The 20,923-nt window shown below is 38.3% G+C and overlaps 1 protein-coding gene across 1 annotated transcript in view; it reads right to left on the bottom strand.

Moving 5' to 3' along the window:
* CPB1 (carboxypeptidase B1) overlaps positions 1–20,923 on the bottom strand; it is a 66,884-nt gene that overhangs the window by 22,376 nt on the left and 23,585 nt on the right. The window lies entirely within an intron of this gene.

Genomic DNA, 20,923 nt, shown 5'->3' with positions numbered 1-20,923 from the left:
TCTTGAAGATGTTCTTTGACTCCATGTCTGCTATTTTGCAGAAATATATATATATATATATGTGTGTGTGTGTGTGTATCATATAATATGTAAAAAAATATTGGAAAATTAATGTATATTCATCTCAGATTAAATACACAGTTACAGTTTCAAAGTGCAGAAATTTGAATTATCAATGACCATTTTAAGCATGAATGTGGCATTAGACTCTGCACCTGATTTTTTATGAGGTTCTCTGGAGTTAGCTCAGTAAGGCTGTAGCAGCCTTATATACAGAATACCTAGAAATACATTATTAAAATAAAGGTACCAAAAATGCAGCAATTTATACTTAACAATATGACCCATGACGAATATGTTCCTAAAAGGAGACTCCAAAAATGCACTGAGCCTATTTATCCAAAACCGTCTTTGCCAAACCATAGGGTTTGAACTTACTTTACAATTAATGACCTAATTTGTAGCACTGCAGGCTCTTGCCCCGCAATAAACTTACTTTGAGTCACGTCTCCTAAGAAGGATGACAGCAGGAGTTATCCTGACAGAGTGCCAAAACAATACTGCAAAGTCTTCAGAAGTTTTAACTTTACGATGATGAGGTCTACAGTATCAGATAAAATAGTCTGATCCCATGAACACTGCTAAGACAATAACGTGGAGATGATCAAGCCCAGATCTCACAATGAATAAATGATCACAAGAAGTAATCAAACAAATTGCAGATGTCATCATTCCCTGTCGAGCACTGAGAAGCATCTTGGAAATAGTAGACTGCCAGATTTCAATGCTTGAGCTTACTTTTAAGAAATTCTTTGCTTTTTCATGCAGTTGGAGATGATGGGATTTTTTTATTGTATGTATGTTTTTCTCCAAACAATCACTGACACAGCATTACTGCCATCAACGGCTGAGCTGGCAAGCATTACTGAATACTATAATTTCTAATGACAGTCGTTGCTGTTTCCATCTGTCAGAAAAAAAAAACAATGACCTGGAATCCTACTTAAGTGATTTATTTTACATCTCAGGATTGATGGTTATTCATCAGATTAGCTCATAAACTAGCTCTAAGCATTGTCTTGTTTTTCTAACTGTATAATATAAACGTTTAATATTTGTATGATAAAGGGGTAGCATAAGGATAAATAAAATAGCAAATTAAATTTGGTTAAGCCATCTGTTCTTTTTAGCAGCTGATTACAAGCCAAGAGCACATCAGTTGGCCATGGCTGAGTAAACCTAGGCCTTTACTACATGATACTGAGTGCAGAGGCTAGTATTACCTATCTCTTTGAAGAGATTCAGAAGAAAAATTTAATTTTTTTAATCAAAAAAGTAACAAAACCAGCTGAATCTCAAAAGGAGAGTGTGTAGTAATTTCCTTCAGGACATGTATTTTGAGCACAGCTGAGAAAAAGCAGCAGTTATTGTAATTTTGTTGCAGTTGTTTGCTTTTTTGATGATTAAAAATAAAGTTTTCTATGATGTTGTCACTCACAAAGAGTATTCCCTGTGTCTAGTGACATGAGCTCTAAAATGTTTTGATGCTAATAATTGGCTATATTCCAGCTGAAATTCATTTTGGTAGTAATTTCTTATTTCAGTTTTAGAAATAGAAGTAACTCTGGTACTCCACTTTGAAAAGCTTATGAAGGCTAACCACAGACTGATAAATGGAAAAAACACACATCAATGTTAGCATTTCAGAAGCCTCCTTTATCCTATGAAGCCTTTCATCCCATTTGTTATCAAACCGAGTCCAAAACTCTGAGGATAAATAATGTCTTTTTCTAGGAGTTTCAGTAGATACAGAATTCCTGAATAAGGTAGTTTGTTGAGCTATATTTTAAAAAGTCTGCTATCTTTTAGTCACAAAATATTGCCAGTTCTCATAATCCTTGATTGACAATTTGATCTTTTCAATATTGTTTTATATTTATTATGACCTAAAAGATCAGTGAGAAGCTGCTCAATTCCAAATCTTAACACTGCTTATGTATGTAATATAGCAAAATCCTAACATGTGCCCCAGACCAGACACATGTGTTTGAATTGTGAGGACCCCCTTATCATAATTCATTTGTTAAGGTAATATGTTCTAACCTTAGTTTTGAAGATTAATACTATTTAATATATTCTGAAGATTTTTGGCAGTACTTTGAAGAGGTCAGGATCAGCAGAATCTGATATCCAGCATGTGCTCCAAGCTTTCTTGGTACTTTTTTTGCCTTTATATATTATTAATATTGCATCTTTTAAGTCATCAAAAGCTTTTTCAGCTTTAGTGCTCTGGGACATGTTTATATCCTACTATTTTTGTATCTATGTGTCGGTATCTTTTTTTTTTTTTCCCCTCCACATTTGCGGATGCTACTTAATGTGTGTGAACAGGAACTGGATAAGGAGAGGAAAGAATGGGAGTGATAAGATCTAGGGTATGGAGCAAAAAAAGGTAGCTCTCATGACTCTGGGATGTGTTTCTACTTCTGCTATTGACGCATCAGGTGAGAAACAGTGAAATGTGTAACTGTTCTTTTGTAGGGTTGGTGGATCTTGCCAAAGTATCTCCTGTGAAATAGAATTATAGAATCATTTAGGTTAGAAAAGACCTTTAATATCAAGTCCAACCATTAACCCAGCACTGCCAAATCCACCACTAAGCCATGTCCCTATGCATCACATCTGTACCTCTCTTTAATAACTCCAGGGCTGGTGACTCAACCACTTGCCTGGGCAGCCTGTTCCAATGCTTGACAACCCTTCTGGTGAAGAAATTTTTCCTCATGCCCCATCTAAACCTCCCCTGGTGCAATTTGAGGCCATTTCCTCTTGTCTTATTACTTGGGAAAAGAGACCAACATTTATCTCACTACAACGTCCTTCCAGGTAGTCGTAGAGAGCAGTAAGGTCTTCCCTGACCCTCCTCTTCTCCAGGCTAAACTCTAGACCCTTTACCAACTTTGTTGCCCTTTCTTTGGACATGCTGTAGCACCTCAGCGTCTGTCTTGTAGTGAGGAGCCCAAAACTGAACACAGCATTCGAGGTGCGGCCTCTCCAGTGCCGAATACAGAGGGACGATCGCTGCCCTGGTCCTGTTGGCCACACTTTTGGATACAAGCCAGGATGCTGTTGGCCTTCTTGGCCACCTGGGCACACTGCTGGCTCATGCCCAGCCAGCTGTCACCCAGCACCCCTAGGTCCTTTCCCACCAGGCACTTCCCAGCCGCTCTGCCCCAGCCTGTAGCGCTGTGTGGGGCTGGTGTGACCCCAGTGCAGGATCTGTCACTTCTCCTCATTGAACCTCATACAACTGGCCTCGGCCCATTGGTCCAGCCTGTCCAGACCCCTCTGCAGAGCTTGCCTGCCCTCAAGCAGAACAACTTCCACCACCCCCACCCCCACCCCGACAACTTGGTGTTGTCTGCAAGTTTACTGAGGGTGCACTTGATCCTCTTGTCCAGATTGTCAAGAAAGATCTAAAATGGAGCTAGCCCCAGTACTGAGCCCTGGGAACACCAACTGTGACTGGCCACCAACTGGTTTTAATTCCATTCACCACCACTCTTAGGGCCTGGCCATTCAGCCAGTTTTTTACCCAGCAAAGAGTATCATTTTTTTACCATTGATGTCTAAGTCATAATTAAGACTGAGTGTATTGCAGCTTCATTACATGATCAATGCACAGATGCTTAGTGTTTAGAAAGTATTTTATATCCCTAGCTAGAAGCTGTTGTAATACCATATACATTCAGATTTTTATTTGCTTGAAAAAAGTGTGAAATACACTAAAATAAAAGCAGTGGATAAAGGTATTGGCAGTCCCAGAATTGCCAGAAACCAAGCACCAACAATCTGTTCTGTGCCAAACAGAAAAAAAAGATATTTAATGAAGCAATGAGAAGGACTGACCTGACACAGGACATCTGCTTAATTAGCTTGTTCTTGGGATGGGCTTTCTGTCATGCACAAGTGTGGCAGGTTCTCATACTCAAGCCTATTCTGTGGCATCTGTAAGGCTAGCAGGGTCATGGGAGGACTCAGCAACAGCTCAAAGATGCAAAAAAGCATAAGGTCCTTCCCCTTACAATTTTTAAAGCACTGAGATGAGCACGTGGTAGTTAGTGAGGGATCACACCTACAGGAAAAAGTTTATAATCTAAAAAAGTACATGAGCAACTAGACACTGGCTATTCTAACAGAAGCCAGTTAAACTTTAAACTCTCATCTTCATGCAGTATCTGATGGGTGTAGGAGTTTCTCTTCTGGTGTAGATCAGCACATTTATGCCTAGATAATGTCTCCAGCAATGCAAGAACCAGATGCTGCTGAGGCAGTGCTAGAACTATTCTGTAATGAGATACAGGAGTATATGCCCACTGTTGAGGCCTCTCCAGGATATCAAATATGGGTTGTTAGCACATTGTCATTCTCAGTATTCCCCTAGTTCCCATTCTGGACTCTGCAGGGGCTGAAGGTAAATCAGGCTGTCAATGTGCAATCATTCACCTCCAGTTTTAACAGAAGGATTTAGACAGACAGATGAATCTCCATTTCATCCAGCTAAATATGATCCAGATAGTGATGCTATACTAGAGTTAACACAGCACAGCAGGATCACTGTGAGTGGGACTAAAGACAGATGACAACAGGAGAGTCCAGGTCCATAAAAAAACATCAGCAAGTGGACTGAGCAGATTGATTCCACACTTTGGCCTAACTGAAATTTCTTTTACAGATTGCTGGATAATCAATCTGTTCTGTTTTGGGTTTTGTATGTGTTTGCCTTCATGGATCATGTAAATGGTGAACGTTCTTCTCCTGCATAGCTTGTTTTTCATCTGTAGACTTGAAGTTTGAAGCTTAGCACTTGGATAGTAACCTTCCACTCTGAATGATTTTGATATCTGGTGTCCTTTGCTGAGAGGCAGGTTGTATCAACTGCTGTTGTACCTGGGCAAAGGTCAGATAGTTCTGCCATTTCAGAAAAACAAGACCATTTAGAAATGAATAAAATTTTCAATTTAAAATTATTCAAGTAACCCAAATTCACAAGCTGAAGAAGAACATAGAACTCCACTATGATCAAGTAGAACTTCAGCTAAATCTCTGCCTTCCTCCCCAACAAAACATATATATTAAAACATCATTAAAATTAATTCCTGTTTTACTTTCTACCAGATTTTGGAGTTACATTTCATGTCATATTGTAAAAAAGGAAAAAACAACAAAAAAATCATGTAAAAACCACCAAACCAAAAATTCCAAACAGATTAATCGGGTATTCTGCACATCAATTTGTTCATGTAACACTTTTCCAGAAGACTCATGGTTCTTAGTTGATCAGAAGTATTCATAAAACTCTTCCCAAAGCAACTGGACTATAATCTATGCTTGAACAACATTATTAAAACACTAATTGCAAAAACTATAGGGAAAGCTCACTCATTATGAGTATGGGGTAGCAAATTAAGTTGAACGAATTAATTTTGGCACTCTTTGTTTCTCTGTGAACACGTAATAAAATGAAGTTCAAAATGAGTGGAGAACCTGTCTGACTTAAGCAAGTGTATTAGCTATTTGTGAGACATCACAGGGAAAAAATAATAAATCAAATGCATGCTACTGAAATCTGTGGAATCAAATCTGACTGAGGCATGGATATTGTCTACGTGAAAAGTTCCTTTTATTCATAGAAGGAAGTCAAATGATTAAACATGAAATTGGACTTCTCAAGAAATTAATAATTTTCTATTTCCATAGAAACTGGACTTCTCAAGAAATGAATAATTTTCTATTTCCATAAATAGTAGGTTTCACGAAACAAAGAAAACCATACAGAGTGCAAACAATTTCATCATGTAGCCATAGTCTAATCTCACTTTCATGAATTTATCTGAAAATTAATTGTTGGACACACCTCTGTTAAACTTGTATGAAAAGGCCTTGACGAAGCAAAAAAGCAAGCTGCAGAACATAAACTAACACCATTCTTGGAAAATAATTTTGTCTGTACACATGGAAATGTTTAGGCATCAAAGATAAGATAGCTGCTTTAAACTCAGTGTCCAGATTCTGCTGTTACACCCATGCAAGTCTGGATGTTTAAATTCAATCATTTTGCTTTTTTGCTTGATAGAGCATGATCAAAACAGTATTATTTTTACCAACTTGATTGCAACCAGTTTGTAAAATTAGTTTGTAATACAGGTATTTCAAGCACTGGGACCATGCAGGTCCAGTTTTAGACAGAGGCTTTTTGCTACTAATTTATGTCTCCTTCTTACATTTCTCTGCACTTCTCAGCTTCCAACCCTGAAATCAGATCTGCTGGGAAGGTGTGAAGGAGGAGGAGAGAGAGAGAGACCATGCTTTGATCCACTGCCTCCTGAACATCACAGCTACCTGAAATCCTTACATTTTCTGTGAATTATTTAAAACAGGTTAAAAAAAAAAAAAGATATATTTTGATGTGGAAATGTTGCTGTAGTGCTTCATGGAAATGGTAGAAAAGGTATCCCAAAGCCCCATGCTGTATTCTGCAGTCAGTATATCACACCTGTGATGTTCAGTGATGACTAAGGACTCCTGCCATGCAGTGCAGCAGCTTAGCTGCTGCTTTGGTGTAATGTCATCAGAGGATCTGGTCCAAGAGCCTGGCCAAAGAGAAGAAAAATGATACTAAAATATATAAAATTACAGAATATAAAATCAATTTTATATGTATAAATACTATTTTTTTCTATAAAACCCTGTAATACTCCTGCCTTGAGATGTTCCATAGCAAAAGGTGAAGTTCCTTCCCTGATGTGATTATATGGGTTTACTACTGTGCAGCAGAATGTTTGTAGAAGGGTTGGGGAATTTTTTCCCCCTTCTTCTGCTGCCAAAGGTCTTCCTACCTAAGCAAAACTGCCTCTTGGTTTGTTCACTATGTTGCTCACATTTGACTTTGCTTTCTCACAGGAAGGCTTACAACAGAATATGTAAAGTTTAGGATTTTGCTTGTTTCTGATTCATACATAGTTTTTAATTAAATATTTTGTCTGCTTTATGGTGCCTTTGTCCCATCCTATTTTCTGAACTAGGTAAACTGCTGGCACTGCTCACACATTTGAAGAAACTGGTAATTATTATTCAGTCCAGGAAAATAAGAACAGGTCATGATGTTCAGTACCTCCCCTTCACTGAACAGCAAGCTTCTGGAGCTTGAACTGAGAGGTTTTGTCAGGGCTAAATAATAAAAATGAAACCCAGTAAGGCTGTCAGCCATATCCCAGAACCCTTGAAATGCAGAAACTTTCCCCTTTCCCTCTGGCCTTTTTAGGGTCTTTAGATGGATGTTAGAGCATTTGCTAATGGGAAGTTCTGTTCTTTATTATTGATCCATGTGGAGTAATCCAATGGGGTATACATTATATGAGATAGACTATGCTAATATTTAGTAGGCATGAAAAGTATCTTTGTTTATGCAATCCCAAAATAAGCCTTCTAAATTATGCTAAATGTAAAGGTATTTAAGATTAAACAAGAGGTCTTTTTTTTTTTTTATTACTTGCTTTACTGGTGGTTATTTGATTTAAACTTGGAAGTGCAGAGTTGATTTTGTTAGAGAGATTCATGATACTTTTAGTTAATAACACATGCAAATAATTTATTAATGGAATATATAATATTTGGATTTTAATTTTAATTTAATTTTTTAAATTTATGTTTAAGATTTACAGTTCTTGTGATATATAGGCAAGGGCTGTTATATACTCAGTGGCAGTGTAATTTGTAGGAGAGGTTTGGCTAACAGCACTGCTGGAAGAATATCTAGGCCCAAGAGGAAAAATTCTGCTGTTCTCTGATTTCTATTTTGGATGAAAAATCCAGTAAGGATTCATTGGTTCTGCAGTGCAGAACTCCATGATATTTCATGATATTTTATAGAGGAGTGGATTTATAGATTTTCTAAGACTTTTTATAGATAGAAAGCCCCCAGATGTCCTCAAGGGGAGTTGCTGTTTGTACTTTCATGCTCGGTAATGTTTATAGGGGTCTGTTGGACTGTTGACATTTCCAAACCCATTCAAACCCTTGGCACTAACAAATGGAGCATGGAGCAGTGTTGCCTGATATTTCAGGCTCTTGAGCTCATGAGGCTGTGTGGCACAGGCAAAGCAATGCAGATTTGCTAGCTTAAGTCCTGATGCAAGCTTGCTGCGGGTTTTTCTGCAGATTCAGGGTAACAGATAACATGCTTGCTGAAACTGATATATTAAAGGTTGCTGTAATATGCTCTCTCTGCATTTCTGTTCTATAATATGGCAGAAGTGAGACAATTACTCTGACTGAGAGCTTTCCTATCAGTAAATGAGGATATCTGAGCTGAAAAAATGCTGTTTGTGAAAGCAAATATTTTATGTAAGATTTGGCATCAAGGTATCAGCAGCGTCATGGAAAAGCAATGTTTCAAATTGGATGGCAAAGCAGTTCAACCAACGTGCTGAACAGAAGTTAGAAACAGTCTTTAAAAACTGAGGCTGCTGAGTTCTACCCAGATTTTCTTTATCTCCTGGCTGATCAGATGTAAAACAGAGATAAGAAATTTTGAAGGTATGATAAAAAAAAAGTGGGAAGCCAGGTTGAGCATAAGAGACGATAGGGAGACTGGAATTAGAAAAGTCTCGTTCTATCTCTACTGCACTATCAGCAGGCTTTCGATTTATTAGTAGATGCAGTTCAATCTAAAAAATTTGGTTGTCATTAGTAAAGATTTTATATTTACATGCTCAGATACCCTGCAAGGTATGTGTGCTCACTTTACTTACTGTATGTCTAAATATTATTTAAATAAATGCTCCCTTAAGCTGCCAGAACAGAGTAAAAGCAAGAAAAAAATTTAAATTTATAGACCACCAAGATGTTCACTGTACACTAAATTTGGTCTTGTATCTATTTCTCTTGACATTCCAGTTTAATGAATGTATCAAGACCAGGAGCTGTGTAATGCAGTTTGCCAGGGGAACAAGATCTTTGTGCTTGAAAACCAGGTTTGCTCCTTGCTTGCTCAGGCGTCACACTGTTACTCTGTTCACAAACATATCAAGTGCCACCTTAGGTCTCTTCAGCCCAGGGACCCCACTACTACTGCTGGAAAACTGTTTCTGATCGTCACGCTTCTGATGGTTGGAAACTGCCTTTTAATTTATAACCTTAATTTGTTCAAGATAAGCTGATTCTCAATTATTTATGTATCAGCATTATCCCTTAGCTTTAGAAAAGCTTCATTTTTGTTTCTGTGATGTATTTATGAGGAATAATCCTATGTCATCTTAGATTTTATTTTGCTAGACTAAACAAACTGAAGTATTTGCTGGATTAAAGAAGCCCTTTTTAAGAGGCGTGCACTCCATTCCTCACTGTCTTGCTCTGTGCTGTTTCATTCTCAAGTCTTGCTTCTAACTGTAGGTAACCAAACTAGCATTCCAGAGGAGGAACCACTGGAGACTTTGCTTAATAGCAAAGTGCTTTCCTAACTCCTGACAGCACTTCATGTCACACATTGTAGCATTGCAATGGCTTTTCCGTGATGGCATTGCACCAGATGCTTATGATCAGCTTGTTCTTGACCACAACTGAAACAAGTCTGTTTCTGCAGAACAGCAACTTGATCAGCTGATAGAGAACATGCAGGGCTGAGTGCTTCAGTCAGTCTTATGCTTTAATCTTTTCTCTAGTTAACTGACACTTTGCATAGCTCATTACCTCAATGAGCAGTGCCACTGGTTGCTTTCTGACTTCCATTTTAAAATCACATGGATACATAAATGAAATTTCCTGGAGATTTTGAGTTTAGGCTTGAGAATTCAAATGCAAAAACAACCAAAACATTCACAATTATTGGTACCAAGTGAGAGCAATGGGCCTTGAGTACTTCCTTTATCAAACATCTGTTTAAAGGTGCGTATATATTTCATTATGAAAAGTGAAAAAAAAAATAATAATACAGCACTTGTAGGAAAAATGTTTGTTTGTGGGGTTTTGGTTTGGGGTTTTGTTTGATTTTTTGTTTTGTTTTGTTTTTTCAGATTTACATTCTCAACCTCAAAGTTCATGAAACAAAAGTGACTAGTTTGCCTTACTGGAAATAATTCTAGATCAAGTAAAAAATTTTATGCAGAATGAAAGATGAGAGAATGCTCTTTTCATCAATGTCCTCCTTCATTACATTCTACAATGTGACTCTTAACATCCAAAATAGTTAAAACTGTGTTCTGTCTGACTCCTGTATTTCACTAAATTCTGATGGCATGAGTGGTGAGTGGGTGGGAGCTGGATCACTTTGTTACAAGGAAGCTTCATCACATTTTGCAGGGAAGTTGCTTGGAAGAAAAACTATTTCTTTTGAACCATTTGGTAGAACTTATTCTTTGAAGATCATTCTAGTTTCTTCATAGCCACAAAAGAAAGGAAATACCTGCTTGTTCATTCTTCTCACACACCTGCTAGGTAAGCAAATCCTAGTTTAGTCATTGCACTCTGCTGCAGATGCACAGGAATGTGTGGTGGAACTGTTCACTTAGATGTCTGATTTTACTGCTGCTTTTCCTCTGGGACCAAAGAACCACAGAAAATATTGGGAAGAGAGATTGGAAGTCAGAGACATCCCAGACAGTAACAGCAGCACAATGAAAATTGGAGACCTTGGATGATAATAAAACAACTGAATTGGTAAAAACTCAACTGATGGAGCTCTCATGTGGAACATACTGTGTCTACAATGTTACAGGTCATTTCCTTTGTCTTTCTCTATAAACATGTTTTCCAAATTGGTTTCAAGTTGATCCAGCTGCTTCAAGCACAGTATATTGAAAGCATATTAATATGACAGATAACTAGCAGCTGTTGTTGGAAAATTGACAAAGCAAAGGGTAGATGTTGCTTTGGAGGAGGAACTTGTGCTTTCAGGCAGAACATCTTCCTTGATATTTTGCTTCTCTATGAGTTTTTCATTGCAAAGGCTGGGCCAGTGATACTAAGAGATCACATTCTTTCCACATTTACTTCTAGCAGACATACCCATGCCTTATAGGAAACAGATATGCTGCTGGACTCATTGTTCAACGCACAGAATGACAAAAGAAAAGGTTTTCTTAGTCTCTCTATAATTGATCTCTCTGTTAAAGAGAGAGTGTCATCTATTAACCCTGCCTCTGATCTATTCGTACCCATAGAAGTGTTTCCATATTGAAGATTTGATGTTTAGCAATACACATGCTCCTGGTGAAAGTCTGTGTTCCAGAGGTGATCTAATCCATTTAACCATGTCCTACCTCCTACCTCTTTAATTCAGGCTTTGTTTTAAAATTATTCCCCCCACCCCTCCCAAATACAGTTTGGTTAAAACACGGGGGAGCTGCATTTTCATGACTACAAGAAATACCGTTTTCCTTTCTAACCATTGGGCTTTTTTGTTTCTTGTCTAAAACACTGCATGCTTGGCCTGAGAAGGAGAGAAAAACACCACAATCCATTTAACTGGCAACATTACATTCTTATTTTGTATTTAAATCTATCAAGACACATACTGCTTCAAGTTTATTGCTGTTATGATCCTACAAGTTTCACACAATTCACATTGCCTGTAGCTGTCAAATACCGTGCAGCTTCCTTAATAAGAAAGAATAAACATTCACATACTTTGATTTACTTCACTGCCTCAAAGTTTAAAATGCACTCTGAGAGCTTTTAATGGGATTTCAAAAAACAGTTATTGAGAGGAGTAATTATGAAAGTAGTAATTTTCTCACTGATGTTATTTTTCTATAATTGAGAGTTAGGTGGCAAGAGCATGGTGTTTCTTTATATTTTTTTTCCCCACAGTGTAATATACATGGACTTTTGATTTATACCATTTTTCTTTTATAATTCACTCTGCCCTGAGGAACTGCAGTCAGCCAGAAGGCTAGGAGACTTGAATAATGCAAACAAACTATGGAAGCATATATAAGCACCCTGACAAACACAAAGCATTAAAAAAAAATATAAAAATTTGCATTGCAAATAGACCTGCATCAGGAGTTCTTAAGCTTGTTTCTGGGCTAGGCCACATGGTTAGAAAAAGATTGCCTTGTGTAGTCTGTTTCCACCCATTCAGAAATTGTGCTGACCTTCATTCCTTTCATAATTTTCTAGCATTACAGAAGCAATTACTTACATGGAAAAAGGGTTTAATGTATGTTACACTTCTTTTAATGCAGTTTAGCATCTGGCAAGTTGGAGGAAAGATTCTGCTTCCTAGGGACCACATTTGAGAAATGCTGACTTAGGCCACAATCCCATGCAGTCACAAAGATGAAGCTGTATGGAGCTCTTTGCAGATTATTACAGGGGGCTATATAATGTTACAAGTTGATTTTTTGAAGTTGCATTAACGCTTAATATTTTGGGTACTTATTTGCTTTTCCCTCCCATTTGTCCCAAATTGCATATTAATAAAATAGCTGTTTAAGGTTTGTGCCCATTTAGGAAAAATGTCATCGTGTTGTTAAGAAGTAGCCTTGCAGTTATGAAGTGCTGAGAAAAAGGAAAAAATTGTTTATTTTAAAAGAAAAATTGAAGTTCTCTAAATAACAGAAGTGAAATCTTTTTTTTACTTTTTTTTTGTCTTAGATCCCCTGAAGTCTTGTTTCAGTATCATTCAGAAGTAAATTCTTTCAGATTGTTGTTTATAACTCTTGTATGGATCCGGAAAGGAGTAATTTCTGATTTGTTTGCCAGCTAGACCAGGTTTTTAGGGCTGGAGGAGTGAATGGAGTTACATATTACATGTAGAGTCAAATAAATCACATTTTTTTTTAATCTAAGAACATTCTTCATTGCAAATCTGCAAGGTTTGAAGAATTTTATACTTTTTTCAGGTCTCTAGCATCAGTGTTTCCAAGGTTTTACAAGCTCTGCAGGGAAAATGATGAACCTTGTAAAGCACACCTGTTCACAATACAAATGGTTCATCATAAATATAAGTCACTGTGACTCATGCCTCTTTTAGAATGTACAAATAACAGCACAAAGCAGAGTCCCTCCTGCCATGTTTGTACTGTATATCTTGCTATGAGAGTTTGTAAGCTGTCTGGTGGGAAAGACGGCAAGTTCTGAAAGAATCAGGGGTAGTTCAAGAGTATTGCTCTTAAAGATTTCCTGTGACACACCACCTATTAGAGGAACACCATCCCAAGGGACAAGAAGCCAAAAACCATCTCCAATTGTGCTGAAGCTCTGCCAAGGCCTTTTCTAATTGTTCCGAGCTTATCACAGACTTATTTGTCTACTGTGTATTAATGTTGTTGGTATCACGAACCGCGACCTTAGCACAAGGCCAGCCCTGTTTCTAATAAATGGCAGTGACTTTGCCTGCTGTTGTGAACTGCAGCAAGAACTAAGAAATCCAGAGCTGATGTCTGATAAGTGAGTTATTCCATCACTTTGCTGTCTGCCTCAGAAGTAGCCTCTGAATTGCTGGAAAGTTCCTCACGAGTTAGCTAGTCCACCGCTCTGACCCAAAGCTGGATAAACTGTGCCATGCCCGGTAGCTGCCCAAACCACCTGTTCTTAAAATTTTCCAGGCTACTGATGCCAACATTTCCCCTCATAGGCATTGCAAAAGGTAATGGTAACATTTTGACAAAAAAATGTTAATGTATGGATAAAACTGGTTGAACTTTGAAACGTGGAAATGGTCTGGTTTCTGGTCTAATGAGCACAGAAGAAAATGGTCAAGGAGCGGAGCTACAGGTTCAGGGCTGCGAGCGCCCTGCTGGACCTGCCTGCTGAGGGGGTTTATCACTAAGCCAAGCCAGACTGTGCTGCACATTTCTTCCCTGCCTGGTTTTTTAATGCTTATCAGGTGGACTAGGTTTAGGAGAAATGTTTGGTTTATCTTAAATCACCTTAAATCTCCAACTAAACTCGGGCTTGCCCCCAGGGGAGACGCCGTCTTAAAAAGCTGCTAGATGCTAAAACAGAATGAAATAATTTTGGCAATCCCAGCCAAAGCCCCCACCTCATTACGAATTCTGAAGTGTGGAAAACTTTTACATCCTGGTCTCTACTACAGCTGGCTCTGGGCCCCAGAGACCACGACCAGAATAATTTCAAACTTCTCAGCTTTCCTCTTTCAGGATGGGCCTGGTGAGGGCCCCGTGGCCAGACACAGCCCAGGATGGCCAGGCAGGGCCGTGGACATGGGGGTAGGCAGGGGGTAGGTTGGGCTGGGACAGGGATGGAGACCAGAGTCCTTGAATGTCACTGGGGCTGGGACAGACGGCTCCAGACTGGGCTGAACCCAGGTCCTGGGCCAAGGGTAGGGCAGAGACATTACAGGCGGTGCTGGTCAGGGCTGTTAAGGCCCTCAGGTTGTGAAGGTGCCCTCTCAGAGCCCTGAGGTAGCTCTCTCAGGTGGTGCTTGTCAGACTCATTAAGGCACCCTCTCAGGGTCCTGAGGTGGCCTTCTTAGGAGCCAGGCTGCAGCAGGCTGGGAGGGCTTAGTACTCAGGCTGTCTCCCCTCTGTGGTGGGCACTTGTTTGGGCTGGGGTCTCTGTGAGCCCTGTGCTGGGTGGAAAACAAACTCCTTGTGCTGTGGGGAGTGGAAGATTGGTGTAAGCACATTCCCCTTCGGCTGCAGGCTCGTGCCAGGCCACAGGACTAAAGCCGCAGCCTTGGTGGCCACTGGCTGCCCAGCAGTGAGAGGACAGAACCATTTTCTGGGGTAAGCTGGTTGTTTGGTGGGCTTTGATGTGACAGAATTACTAAGAGATCCTTGCCCTTTGTGCTGATAAATGAAGTGAACAGGCAGTCTTATTTCATATTTTATTGGTCAGTGTCCTGGTGAGAAGCAAACGTGCTCTCTGTGAGCCGTATCCAATGCAGGGAACGTGAGCTTTGCCAGCAGCGAAGTTACGCTGTGGCCGGTTTGTCCATGCATCTGTAAGAATTTATATTGCGAGGATCATGCTTGTTGGGCCCGGAAAGAAAGTATGTGGCCAAATCCTGATCTCAGTTGCACGTGTGTGGCTCCCAAGGCAGTAGGGCTGCATCCTGGCTCAGCACATGGACTAATGAGGTCTTGCATGATTGCAAATAATGTGGATGGCACACTGGAGAGCGAGCGAACAACTGTTCCTTGTTTTGCTGTGCTCTCTGCACTGCAGCATCTGTTTTGCTTCATCATTTTTTAAAAGAAAACCACAAATATTTTTCTCTAGGGAGCTGATAAATAACAGTACTTACATTTTTTAAAAAGTTTTAGGGGGGATAAAAGTGATTCTTCTGGTGTATAAAGTCCTTATGTTTGGATTTGAGCATTAATTCACAGATTGTCTCTTATTATTTTGTTCCCAGCTAGGGAAATCCTATGGGGTATTCTCCCTCAGGAAATCACATGGGGCGATGTCTTAGCTTGATTTATTTTTATTTGTGTATCTAACTTTGCACAGAATTGTCTTTCACAGCAGCATTTTTTTTATGGAGTTTTGTATTTCTTGGAAAATTTGGCAAACTGGGAAGTATTTAACAATTTGTCAACGAAACCTGAAATTTGTTGTGACTTTGGATGGACTTGATGCTGGGTTGATGGGTACGATGTAGTAAACTAAGCAGCCTATTTTAAAGGTTGTGGTTAAAAGATTATATTATGGTTTCTTAGTCTCAAAACAGCTGCCTGAGAGGAAATGTATTCTATCAAATGGCAGGCTACATGTATAAACAGAAGTAGGGTTATCCTGAGTCTAATCAGTACTTCTCTAATACTTTGTACTTCTGTAGTTCTTTCTGTACTTGCTTCTAAATGCATGTTTCATGTGGTAGATGACAATCCTTGTAGAGAAGTAGTTTTACCTCTTCTGTCTTTTCTGTTCTTGAGATGACAGAAAAGGTTTAAAAATAATCTATCAAAAAGGGTATTTAAACTGTGGAAGGGGTCTATATAAAAAGAAATAATCAGAGGTTCATGTTGACTTCAAAGTTATGACTGAGTAGGTTCTGAGGTAAACTCACTTTTGTAATAAGAAATGATCTCTTTTTAAATATATATTTATATCTAGTTTTCCAATGGCTCAAATACAAACTGTCTTTTTTCTGAGTTTCTTAAGATCAGTTTATTGTGTTGTTGTTTATCCAGCATCTTAAATATACAAATGAATTTGCAGAGCAAATGGATGCACTTGTCTCCCTTGCCTGCATAACATTTCATTTTAAGGTGAGACATAACAAGGAGGTCAACAACAAAGCAGGGGAAACAGGATACACATGTCACTTGGAGGACAACAGAGAAATCGGAGCGCTTTGCTCCGGTGGGGCTCTCTATCAACTCCATGCAGCTCTGTGCCCTCACTTGGAAGAGCAGAATGGGAAAACCCTGCTCCTTGTGGAAATTGGTGGCATAAGCACAGGAAGGTGGTCACCTCTTCTAGATAGGGAACGTGGCCAGCAATACTTGCTTGTTTGACAGACGTGGCTGGTTATTTGGGATGGGGGCTGCTGTATTTTTACCTGGCTTTATGGTTACGTGCTGATGGTGGGCTCTGAAGTGGTGTTTGGAGTAAGCTGGTCGTCTAAAGTTTTGAGCTATTTTTTGAAACAATTGGGTTGGGATTGGACCTTTCAAAGTTTACTGAAATAATTTGATTAAATCAAAGCAAAGATCAAGAATATTAAAGAATACTAAGACAGAGGGCCTTGTCTGGGGAAAAAAAGGGTTATACTTAAATAAATAATAGATTAATTGGAAGAGGCATGTGAAATGGAGAATGACAACAGACCATGGGATCTGTGCTTTTTCTAAATGAGAAACCAATTGTAATAAATGCACCCCCTCCATGTGCACACCCCCTGCCCACAAACCAAACCAACAAAAATTAAGACACACCACCACCACCATTTTACTGATGAATTTACAAAAATTGTTTCACAACTCTTTTTCTCCAATAATTCCTTCACTATAATTGGATTGTGTATTTTCCATGGTTGTGCAGCATAATGTAAGTACCAGGTACTGAAGTACATGTTATTACTTTAAAAACCCTGATCGAGTGACAAGAATTAATTAAAATTACAAATCATTACATAAGTCCTCTATTCCACAGTGGGCGCTTCAATGAAATGCTGGCACTGGATAATTAGCTGGTGCTAATCTGTGTGTTGGATAGTCCAAAGATTTGATGTTTCCTTTCCCGAAATAAACAAAACCAGCTTCTGAACTGTCAGAAAATAACAGTAGTTCTTAAGGGCTAATCATTACCAGCCTTTGTCATGGGGTTGTAATTGCTTCATGAATTCTGCTTCAATCAGGGAAAAATATGCTTAAGTGCCAATAAAAGTTTTTATGCTGCTATGATTTCCTCCGGCCTCATCTTCCTCCTCCCAATTTATGGCTTTATTCCACTGTCTCTGTTACTAAGCAACACTGTACATGTTTTTAATGCAAATGATTTCAAACTCTCTGATAGTAAGGCAGAATAACATCAGGTTAATTTCCTGATTAATATATGCTACGAAGAAGTGCTGTACACTATAAAAACCAAAGAAGGTGGCTAGGAAGCTGCCTCATAGCATGAAAATTAAATACCTTATTTCCTTTTGTATTTTCTAGATTCTTGTCGGTATTTAAAACCACCTTTCCAAGCAGATGGATCAAATTCTTGGTTCCGTCATTTTGACTTAATCTATTTTGTGCTGAGCTGCCCATCTGATTGCACAGTGCATATGCCATGATGATGCAAATAGTTCTCTTGTGGTTGCATGCTATATTTTAACCTCTATACAAGAGGAAATAAAATGATTGTTCAGATGCTATTTTTACTCTGTTTCTAAAATTAATGGTAGCATGTGAGACTTTTTAGAACGGAGTGTTATTCATTCAAGCCAATAGTAAAATTCCAGCTGACGTCAGCATGAACAGGATTCAACCAGTGTTCATGCTTGTTTGATAAATTTCTTTTTCACCACAGTACCGCTCCCTGTATTCTTAAAGCTCTTCAGTATTGTTGCATGTGATTGCATTTTTCTCTCTTCCCCCTCTCCCCAATCTTAAAAATGTAAAGTCTCAATTAACAGGCTAGCAATTTATAATCCTGTCCATACAGCAATACCATTTTTGATGGAAATAAAACAGATTTCAGTACTGCACTACAGAAATCTTAGGAGAGGTGTTTGGACTGCAGTGTTTGCTCACACGAACAGCTGCGACAGGTTTATGGCCAATGTTTGCAGAACTGCTTTGACTTCTCTAAATCAATGGCAATGGTTGCTATTAAAAGGTGGAATTTGAAAGTCAAAATGTAGAATATCAAAGGATTTAAAGTGTACTTAAATGCACGCTTGCAACTTTGATTCTTGTAATGCCTGAGGATTTACACTTTTCAAACAGCCTGCAGTAATATTGAGCCTCCAGACAACTTCTGCCTTTTAGATAGGTTCTTAGTTTGAAATCTACCCACTTTTAATGAAAGTAATAGTGTGTAATGCAGCTCTAGGAACCACACATGCATTGACCCATCTTCAAATATTTCTTGTTCTGTGTATTTTGTGATTTCCCTCTACTTTTTAAAAAAATATTTTATCTCCTGTTACTTAGAGGTACTCTGAAGGAGGAATACATACTGAAATGACTGCCAGCAAAATCCTGTCAAATGCACAGTCAGCAGAATGAATAGTAGACCAGAAGTCTAGTTTAAATTAAAAAATGTTTAAATCATGATTCGGAACTTGTGTGTAAGAATGTTTGCTTGTTTTCAAATTTGGTAGAGACCTCCTGAGAGAATTGCACTATGGTTTTGGGAAATCAGACATTTCCTAAATGTAAACCATATAGAGAAAGTCTTAGATTCCTTTGTTTTCTGTGAAAACACACATTTAACAACAATGTGGGATTAATGTGGTTATGAAGTGCATCCTTAGCACTACCCATGTGTTTTTCTCCACTGTTACAGTGAACTTAAAAGCTATGCATGAAATATCCTCTGTGAGTTGGGACAAGAACATACAGTAGGAAAAAAAAGTTAAATGTAGACATGGTTAATTAAATACAAGGCTTTGCCAAATAAAACAACCCATAGCGTATTTTAGTGCATATTTGCAGCATGCTGGAGTGTAGCAGTGGCACATATCGTATATGTGCCGGATAGCAGTATTATGTATTATCAGTAAACGTAATACTGCAAGCATTTCAGGTATTTCATTGTGGGGGAAATTTAAGGATGTCCCTATCTACAGTAGGTTTTTTTGGATATCTGTGCCTCCATGGCTGTATTGGGCCAAACGAGTAAACTTTGTTTGCAGTAAGTGAAACTGGGTTCATTAACATGTGCTGAGCACACTAATATTCTGTGCAAGTTTGTACGTTGGGGGTGATGATCTGCTTGTAGCTGGAAGTTATGGAGCTTTGCAGTGTTGATCAGCTTCTCCTGTGATACGGGCAGATCATCAATCAAATGATATCGCAGGAGAGAGAAAGGCATGTTCTGTCATGGAATAACCTTGTCAAAATACTTGAATTAACTTGACAGAAAATTTAGCCGTTAAACAGCTCCAAGATAAGCAGTGAAGTATAAGGAAAATTTTATCTTGCACATGAAGTTTGCGGTTGTCTTCTGGGCTGGAGGTAAGATGTCAAAATTGGAATATGCCTTTAGATTTTTATTTTTTTAATGTACTGTATAATTTCCTAGTGTCTTGACACTATCGTGATTCAGTTCCACGTTTAAATCTGATGTGGACTTGTGGATCACAGTAATGAATGTTGACATTTTGGCACTGATCTGTCAAGCTCTTGAAACATTTGAAATGCACATTAGTGAGTGGTGAGTCCCACAAGAAAACTGAAGTTAGGTGCTTGGAGACCACAAGTGAAAGAACTATAGAAGCATATCCCTTCATAGAATATTATCTAGACTTATTAGGAATAAGTACAGTATTTTTCCAATAGACATTTAAAATTTTCTTTAATTAACAAAATATTGAGTCACAAACCTTGTTTGATCAAAACAAAACTACATGCAACTTCAGAATTTCTGGGGCATGAGCTGTGCAGATAATTTACATTTTCATTTAGAATCCAGTGTTCTTGTCAGACTTTGTTCTTTTGTTCCTCATCAAACCTACAAATAACTATCTAACCATATGGTGTGAAGATTAAGTTAACCCAACCCTTACTGAAAGTTATTTTGGATTGTTTATTTTTAGTATTTCAAAATACTATTGGTCTGGTGTAGATGTTTCTTGAAAAATGCTTACTTTTTTTGGCACAGTTATTCTAGACAGAAACCTGTCTAAAATGTGATAGTTTTTTTTCTGAAACAGTGGTGCATATCTACTGTCTCTAAGCAGAGAAATTCAAGAATCCCAGACACACAATTTTGCTATATTTAACAAGTGTTGTATAGTACAGTCTAGTATATAATGTAAAGCATGCCTTTCTGCGTACTACTTTACATTTCCATCCAGAGTAATCATATCATAAAACTCGGGTTCAACATTAAAAATTCTCTAATAAGTGAAATTACATCATGTATACATTTATTTATGCTCTGTCTTTGACAGGTATCCCACGTATCATACGCATTCCCTCACTTTATAGGCGCTCTAACACAGAGAAAGGGCTTTGGGTCTGCAAATTTTTATCATACTTGGGAGTTTTTTTGCAGTACAAAACTGAATCCTTATAAAAGCTTAAAAAAGCTACTTAAATTAATAAAACCTTGTGAAAACAAACTTTAGATCCCTTAGTGTTTCATAGGTGTTCAGCAAAATTAAATATACATAGCACTACTATAACATATACTATATTTCTGTGAAATTATTCTATTTTTGTTTTGGTTTCTGGTTTGTTTTTTTAGGGTGGTTTGGGTTTTGTGGGGTTTTTTTTGCATTTTTTTGGGGTGT

The sequence above is a fragment of the Falco rusticolus genome, chromosome 13, assembly GCF_015220075.1.
Source record: "Falco rusticolus isolate bFalRus1 chromosome 13, bFalRus1.pri, whole genome shotgun sequence".
In the NCBI taxonomy this organism is placed as follows: domain Eukaryota; kingdom Metazoa; phylum Chordata; class Aves; order Falconiformes; family Falconidae; genus Falco; species Falco rusticolus.
Note: the sequence above shows the minus strand (reverse complement) of the source record. Positions and strands in the feature narration are given on the sequence as shown.